The 8645-nt window shown below is 39.6% G+C and overlaps 1 protein-coding gene across 1 annotated transcript in view; it reads left to right on the top strand.

Annotated features, from left to right (window-relative positions):
- The window catches only part of GPBP1 (GC-rich promoter binding protein 1), a 73970-nt gene that overhangs the window by 950 nt on the left and 64375 nt on the right, over positions 1-8645 (top strand). The window lies entirely within an intron of this gene.

Genomic DNA, 8645 nt, shown 5'->3' with positions numbered 1-8645 from the left:
GAAATACTCCAGGTGGACACCTTCAGCAATCAGGAGCTCCTCAGTTGCTCATAGCAAATCCTACCTTGGAGTTTACAAAGACTTATGGGTAGAAAAGCCACACAAAGTAATTTACTACACTGCAATATGTTTTTAAAAGCTTGGAGGATTTTTGAAGATTTTTGTACAAATGAAAGACTTTCACATAACTAAGTTTGAATGCCACATACTAAAATTTTGGGAATGGTACGGATGTATCAGTACTCAGTAATATAAGAGGTGCTCATTTTACTTAACCAACATAAAATAGAGTGTAAAAATATTTACAAGTATGTAAACTGTTGGAAGACATTGAAATTGTCATTTACTTTTAAGATGTACTGAATGGAAAGTTCTTCAAGCAGACTGCCAGCTAGGAATGGGGTTTTGAGCTTCATCTTTTCCCATTTTGTGTGTGTTAGAGTATAGGCCACTAACGGTCTCTTTAAACAAATAGTAGTCTATTTGTAAAGTGTGAAAGTACTAGTATTACATTTCTTTTGCTGAATATCATAGTATCACAATGTTTTTGGTTAGTTAACTTCGTTAATGTGGGAAATTTTGGTGGGCTTTTTTCCATCATTTATTATACAGATACATAAAACGATGAAAGATGGCTATAGATGTAAGTCTATTTGCCCCTAAGTAACACGGAAATTAGAGTAGAAAGAGCATGTATAATTAAGAATTGAACTCTTTCTTTCTAGGGGAAATTAGTTGTCAGTGATCTTTTCCTAAATAACAGTTCCTTCCTTAGATTTGCAATAATTAATACTTGGGTTCCATGTATTCTTTAGTTTTTGTAGGTATTTTGGTTTGTTTTTTAGACTATTAGCTCTGTCAAAAAACCAAACAAACCAGACGGACTGCTGTCGAGTCAGATTTGACTTATAACGCCCCCTCCCTGGGTTTCCGAGGTGGTATCACTACGGAAGTAGATTGCCCGAACTTACTTCCGAGAGCTCTGTCAAAGCAGAGGCCAATTCTAGTAATTATTTTGTTTTCTATTAATGTTGGATGGAAAAGAACATGCATAGTGTTTTAGGATACCTCCATACTTAAAATTAGTCAAAATGTACCATGTTTTGTATAGCACAAGAAGTCATTTATAGTAACATACCTTCTTTCTTTTTTTTTTTTTTACCACTAAGGAATAAAATAGGAGTCCTGGTATGGTAGTGCAATGCTAAAAGCTCATCTGCTAACACGAAAGTCATAGGTTCAAATTCACCAGCTGCTCTATAGGAGAAAGATGTGGCAGTCTTGGAAACCCTGTTAGGGCAGTTCTGTTCTGTCCTGCCAGGCAACTATGAGTCAGAATTGGGTCACTTTGAATGGGAATGAAGAAGAAAAATATTGCCAATTAAAGTAATATGTATCACTTGTAAGAAGTAGTCCCGGTTTTTAGAGATGATAAAATGTAGGAAACTGTCTTAATAGCTTGGGGCCTTCAAATTGATTAGAATCAGTCTTAATAGTCATCTTCTACTTTGTTTTTTCCATAGTGGTAGAGGAATCTAGAGAGGCTCTTGGTCATCAGCTTGTTATGTCATGCTCTGAGGTATTCATTCAGCTAGGACCTTTTGGAGTACAGGCATTTCTTACAGTTTATTAGAAATAGTTCTTGTGAGAACAGTTTTATAGTTTGGAAATTTGTTCCCCAATAAGGACTTGTCATTTTTTAACAAATGTAGCCCATAATATGTTGAAAAAGCTACTTGAAGTGATAGAATTCTAGACAGTTTGAGAATTTGATGAAGAATCTTAGCCTGATAACTGATTTGCATGTTTTCACATTGCTAAGTAGTGTGAGCCTAGACTAAAATTCAAGATGTGTTTTCCATTCTGTGTTGTTTCTATAGGGCTAACTTTTTTTTCTTAATTGTGATTTGGGTGAAGATTTACAGAGCAAATTTATTTTCTATACATTATTTCACATATACTTTGTCTCATGTCATTGACCACAATTTACAATGCAGCAGCTCCCCTCCCACTTCCTCCCCATAGTTAACTTCTTCCCAGTGTCCATCCCTCCATACTCTCCTGCCCCCTGAGCTGTCTCCCTGTGCATAAGCAGCCCTTCTTTCTCCCATGATTGTTCTCTCCAAGGCGTGTATCTACTTGAGGTAAATGTTTAACTCACATGCCTGTATTTTGTTTGGCTGGAAACCACAGGTGTGGGTTCAATTCCAGACCTGAAGGGCAGCTAGGGGCCATAATCTCAGTGGTTCCACCAGGTTCTATTGGACCAGCAAACCTGGTCTTCACCTTTTTTTTTTTTTTCCTCCTTCAAATGATTGAGTTTTGTTCCACATTGTTCTCCCTCTCTATCAAGGATCTCCTACATAGATTCCCTTCCAAGTGGATGACAGTGGTAGCTGGGCACCATCTAGTTCTTCTGGTCTCATAGTTGTATAGGCTGCAGCTCAGATGGTGTACCAGTGGCTAGGACTAATTGTTTCCATGAATTTTGGTTTTCTTCATTCTTCTTTGCTCTGGACGAGGAGAGACCCATCGTTCCATCTAGATGGCAGCTTGCTAGCTTTTAAGATGCCAGTCGCTACTTGCCAAGGTAGGAGGTGGAACAGTGTTATGTATAGTATGTTATGCCACTTGAGCTTGATGTCCCCTGTGACTATGGTCCCAAGCCCGCAGGTTCAACTACTTGGTCCCTTTGGGTAGCTGGCTGTGACCAAGCAGTGACCCTAGCCTTGCCCCTTGTCAGCTCTACTATACACCTGGGAATTCTGATCATTCACATAAACTTATAGGACCATTGTCTGCCAACCCTATATATGATCTTGGGTACACTCCCCATTTCATAGACATACTTAATCGTTTAGTATAGGGCCAACTTTGGAATTCTGTAAAATGTCTTAACATTTTTTTCATAGACTATGAGAAGGGATTCTGAGCTGTTAGGGACTAGAAACTTGTACTGAGAGATCAGTGACTGACTCTCTGCCCTTTTCACCTTCATGTGTATGTCTGAAATTTATTCCCTTGTTTCTTATCTAGCTGTTCTTGTGGGTTTTTTTTAGTGGGTTCACTTTTTATTTTTTACCCCCCAGGCCTGTTTCGGAGCCTGCATGCATATGGATTTCTACCTCCCTTTATTTTCCTTTTTTGTTTATTTTCTCTGGTTTCCATTTTTAAGGCATTTCTCTGGTAACTTAAATCAGATAAATAAAAATTACCGATACCTGGAAAGTTAGTTACAAAACATTCCAGAACTTAAAAGTTTTCATTCAAATGTTGACTTGAGGTTCCGATTGGTAATTGCTGTTACATGTGGTGGAATCCTTACTGCTTTCTAGAACCTAACTCTTGATTGATCTGAATGTAGGCCCTGATGATGATGATTTTGATTCTGATAGTTGGAATTGTCTAATCAGAGAGTATTCTAAATTACCTCCAGAAAATCACATTTAGACTTTTTTTTAAAAAAGCACATTGTATTGAAATATAATTTATGTACAGTGAAATACACAAAACTAAAGTGACATGGGTCAGTGCATTTCACATTTGGACTCTTAAATAGAACTATTCGAAACTTACTTCCCTAAACTTTGTATACCCTTGTTTACTTTCTCTTTACACACACACACACACACACACACACACACACAGAGAGAGAGACTCTCGCTCTCTCTCACCCACCCACCTACTCACCCCTACCTGTTAGTATGCCTTCTTTCCTTATACTTTCTTCCTTTATTACCCTTTGTCTCTTAAAATATTCATCCACAAATTACTGTTTGTGACTTACACCTTCTTTAGCAGAGAGTTTTGTTTGCCTTTGTCATTACTCCCTTCTTAATCTTATACTGAATAAATGGAACTGATATTAATTGTGACTGGGTTTTCTATTTCAGTGTAATTGGAATCTTTCAGTCATTTATTGCTTGAAAGAATGATGTGGATGGAGACTTAAATTACGAATAAGTGTTTTCAGAACTGGGCTTTGGTATTTAGTGAAGTGTGTGTAGAATTTTAGCCCCATCATGTGGCAAAATTTTGAACTGCATCTGGTTGATTATATGTCTGTGACTTATGAACTGATTTGATTGCAATCAGTAGGAATGGTCAGGGCAGAATCTCTAATCTTTTTTTGGGGGTGGGGTATGTAGGGGTCTCTCGGGAGGAAGATTGGGCAATCTACTTCCGTAAAGATACTGCCTCAGAAACCCAAGGAGGGGTCGCTATGAGTCGGGTCGGACTTCACGGCACATAACAGCAACAACAGTGTAGGGGTGTGTGTGTGTGTCTGTGTATCCAAGGAATTCTGGTGGTGCTTTGGTTGAAGCATTGGGTTGTTAACCAGAAGGTTGGCAGTTTGAACCCACCAGCTGTTCCACAGGAGAAAGATAATGGCAGTCAACTTCTGTAAAGATTTACAGCTTGGAAACCTATGAGGCAATTCTATTCTGCCTGATAGGTTGCTGTGCGTTGGAATCAACTTGAAGGCAGTGGGTTTGGTGTTTTGTTTTTTTTTTTCTTAAATCTAGGTATCCACTTGTAGATTATTGCTATAACTTATTGTAGGACTGTGCATGTAATAACATTTACTTTTTTTGCCATTGTTTGTTTATTTAAAAAACATTATTGTGGTTTGGGTGAAAGTTTACAGAGCAAATTGATTTTCCATCCAATAATTCATACAACACTTTGTATTGTGGCATTGATTGCAGTCTCCACAATGTAACAACACTCTTCCCACATCTTCCTTGTGTTTACCAGTTCTATTCGTCCTTCTTTCCTATCCCTTTCTGCCTTCTGAACTTCATTGCAGGCTAGTGCTGCCCTTTTGATCTCACACGGTTGAATGTTCTAAGGAAAGCTTACCTTCTTGTGTTTCTGTTTACATTATAGACTTGTCTATTCTTTGGCTGAAAGTGAAGCCACCATGGTAAGTTCAGTTCTAGGCTTGAAGTGTAACTATGGGTGGTAGTCTTGGGTTTTACCAGTCTTGTATCAGACCATTAAGCCTGGTCATTTTTATGATTTTGAGTTTTGTTTCACATTTTATTCCCACTCTATCCAGTACCTTCTTTGTGAACCCTTTCATAATGGTCATCAGTGATAGTGAGCCCCATCTAATTCTTTTGTTCTTAGTGTTGTGGAGTCTGAGGTTGGCCATTAGTCTTTCTGACTAATTGTTTCCATATGTCTTTGATTTTCTTCACTCTTATTTGCTTCAGAGGGCGGCGAGAGACCAATAGTTATACTTTAGATGGCCACTCACAAGTTTTGAATACCCTAATCATTACTTACCAAAGGAGGATATAGAACATCCTGTTTGTGGATTCTGTTATGTCAATTGGTCTTGATGTTCCTTGAGACTATGGCCCTGAGCCCCTGGTCGAATCTTTTAAATAGGTCTGTGTAATACCATGTAATTCCTCATGCCTTTTGTCCTGATCATGACCCAGGAATTGGCCAAGAAGAGAAGATTTCTTCTTGCCTACAAGACATTCATTGACTAAACTGCCTTACTAAGGTATATGAATGCACCAGGAAGAGTTGAAAGAGGTAGAGTCAAATTGTTTTTAATTGAATTTTGAGGAAGCTGTTCAAATGCTTAAGGAGCTATGATGGTGTAATCCCTAAGGCATTTGACTGGTAACCAGAAGGTTGGCGGTTCAAACCCACTAGCCACCCTCTGGAAGGAAGACTGGGTAATATACTTCTGTAAAGATTTACCACCATGGAAACCCAATGAGGGTTGCTATGAGTTGAAGTCATCTTGATGGCAGTTAGTTTGGTTTTGGTTTGGTTCAAATGCTTGCCTGTGGATGATAGGGAGCATGGAATGTCCATTGGGTATCTTGAATATTGGCCCATTGTAGGGTAGCCTTTTTGACAAAAGACTTACAATTACAGCAGTATAAATGGTCTGGAAAGCTAGAAACACTACAAGAATTAATTTCAAGGGCCATAGTGGTGTGTCTAGAGTTAGCCAGTCAGATAAGAACAGCAACACCATAACCTGAAAAAGTTTCAACAGTGGTGTGAGGCACCATTGATAGCTCCAAGAGGTGGTCAGAAGTTTGATGTAGTTGTTGGAGGGGACCCCCCCCATTGTGGCATCCTTTACATTAAGACAGTGGATCAACTCTGGGCAGGAGTCATAAGGTGACATGCAGTAGTGGTTTCTGCATCAGAAAAAGGTAAAATTCTTTATTTTATGCTCCATCTGTGATAGTGAATGTGTTGCCACATCTGATCTGATAATGGATCCCAAGTGGCAGTGGTAGCAATCTGGTGCTACAGGTTGGATTAGCAGTTACTCTCATTTCAGTCACTCTTGATTACAGTGAACTCTGACTAGGCAACAATCCCATACTGTGGATATCTATATGAGTGAATTCAGACTGTTTGATTAGTAGCTACATATTTTCAGTTTGCAAACTCAAAGCGATGTCTTTAATATATCAGACTGTAGTGTTTTAAGTAACAGATGAGATGACTAGGCATTGGCAAAAACCCTAGAGTCAGTTTAATTGTACCTTAAGAGGGTTTAAGGAAAGAGTCACAGCATTCATTTGAACCTGTTGTGATTGGTAGCCCTTATCATCACCCCATTTAATCTTCCAGGGTTGTTGGGGCTGGATGACTGCTGCTGTCCAGTATAAGCCATCATCTTTTAACTTAACCAAACCACCAGTGAACCAGGCCCAGGTGTGTTGGGGAACTTTGTGATTTGAGGTTCTTATTAAGCCATTGGTTATGAGCCAGTGCTGGGGAGCAGAATCAGGTTTAAGCTAGAAGGTAAACTGCGCTTCTTCATGCAAAACTGAGATGTCTCGGGCCAGGCCAATTGTACCCTCAAAAACACTATTTTCATTTGACCAGTGAGTCCTGGTATGCCTTTTTTTTTTTTGGTCTTTAGTCTGAGTTATTACCATCAAATTGACTCCTACTCATGGTGATCACCTGAAAGTGGGGATGTCAGGCCAGAGAGTCACAAGGTATTTAATGTCAGCAATGCAGCATTAGATCAAGAACAGTTTCCCTTTTTGAAATCAGAATGTTTAGTCTATATCAGAGAGTCCTGTACTCTGAAATAACCTCTCTATACTGTTGTGCTAGACTATCTGGAAGAGTTGGGGATTAACTCTTTACTTGTGGCATTCCCTGAGTGGGAGAATCTTTAGCATGTTTTAACACAAGTGCACCCACTTCTCACTTAGCGACATGGTTAGGTTCCAAAGACCTGGTCATTATAAAACAATCGGTGTTATGTGAAAATGGAGGATGACCACATCAGATCACAAAATGGAGGATAACTACATCACACACTTGCCAAGCCACTTAGAATCACAGCCCAGCGAAATTGATATACATCCTTATCCATCACAGTTAATGTTACTCTTGCCTTGTACCTTGGTGTTGTTACTGCCAGACATACATTGTTAATGTGCAAAATAGTTGGATAGATTTTTTACTGTTGTCATAAATGTGAAATAGTCACTAAATGAGGAGTAGTTACATGCAACAACAATATCAACTGTCAGCCACAAAAACAGTATATAGAATTGAACTAAAGGCTCCATCCAAAAGGTCACTTTAATTTTTCCTTTTCTATCACTTACCGGTCAAATATCGACACCTTTTCCCACTAATGCGGAGCCCTAGTACAGAAGTTGCTCAACTGTTAATCTAAATGTCAACAGTTCAAACCCACCAGCTGCTCCATGGGAGAAAGATGTGCAGTCTGCTTCCTTAAAGATTCACAGCCTGAGAAACCTGTACTCTGCTCTGTAGGGTGGCTTTGACTTGGAATTGACTCAGCGGCAGTAGGTTTGGGTTTGGGTTTGGGTTTGGTTTTGATTTCTCCACAATAGAAACACAACCTGGTAAGTTTAACATGTTTATGTCCTGGGCTACAGTCAAAGCTCCCAGATTACATTATTTCTTCTGCTGGAATGATACAGGAAAGTGCAGGGTGGAGGGAGAGACTAGCCCTTAGAAAAATGTGAGTTGAAGAGTTTTTGTTTTCTCTCATAGTGCCTCCTCCCCTCTGTAGCCCTAGCTCCAGCGCGCATTTGGACTTTGGCCTTTCTTGTCCCCAGGTGCCACACTGCTGTCACTTTACTCTCCATCCACTATACTTTCACCTACCTCTTTGCTCTGTTAGCGTAGTGCCTAAAGCATTTGAGTGCTAACCAGAAGGCTGGCGGTTCAAACCCACCAACCACTCCTCAGAAGGCAGGTTGTGCAGTCTACTTCCGTAGTGCTACTGCCTTGGAAACCCAAGGAGGAGTTGCTATGAGTCGAACCCAACTTGCCTAGCAGCTTCTCCCTCCATGGGAGTGTGTAGCAGTTTGGTGATTGTGTATGTGCATCTAGTAGATACATAAAAGTTTGAATCTCTCTCCTTCCTTAAGCATAATTGACTTTATTTTTAAAGGAGCTGAGGTCAGGTTAGAGAGGAAGGAAGGGATCAGTGGCACAGGAAGCAAGACTCTCTACCTGTACATTTTACAGTCAGCAACAGTTCAGGCCTAACAAACTGACTTCTGGTGTTTTCAGTTTTTCCAAAAATATATTCTCATTGCTTACTTGATTTTTTTCAACTTTGGGGACTTCTCTTGTACTCAGTTTTTCAGAACCATTTTGCCTGT

Source organism: Orycteropus afer, unplaced genomic scaffold (assembly GCF_000298275.1).
Source record: "Orycteropus afer afer isolate SDZICR_OR568_19922 unplaced genomic scaffold, OryAfe1.0 scaffold00122, whole genome shotgun sequence".
NCBI classification, from domain to species: Eukaryota; Metazoa; Chordata; class Mammalia; order Tubulidentata; family Orycteropodidae; genus Orycteropus; species Orycteropus afer.
This window is presented reverse-complemented; position numbering and strand designations above follow the sequence as displayed.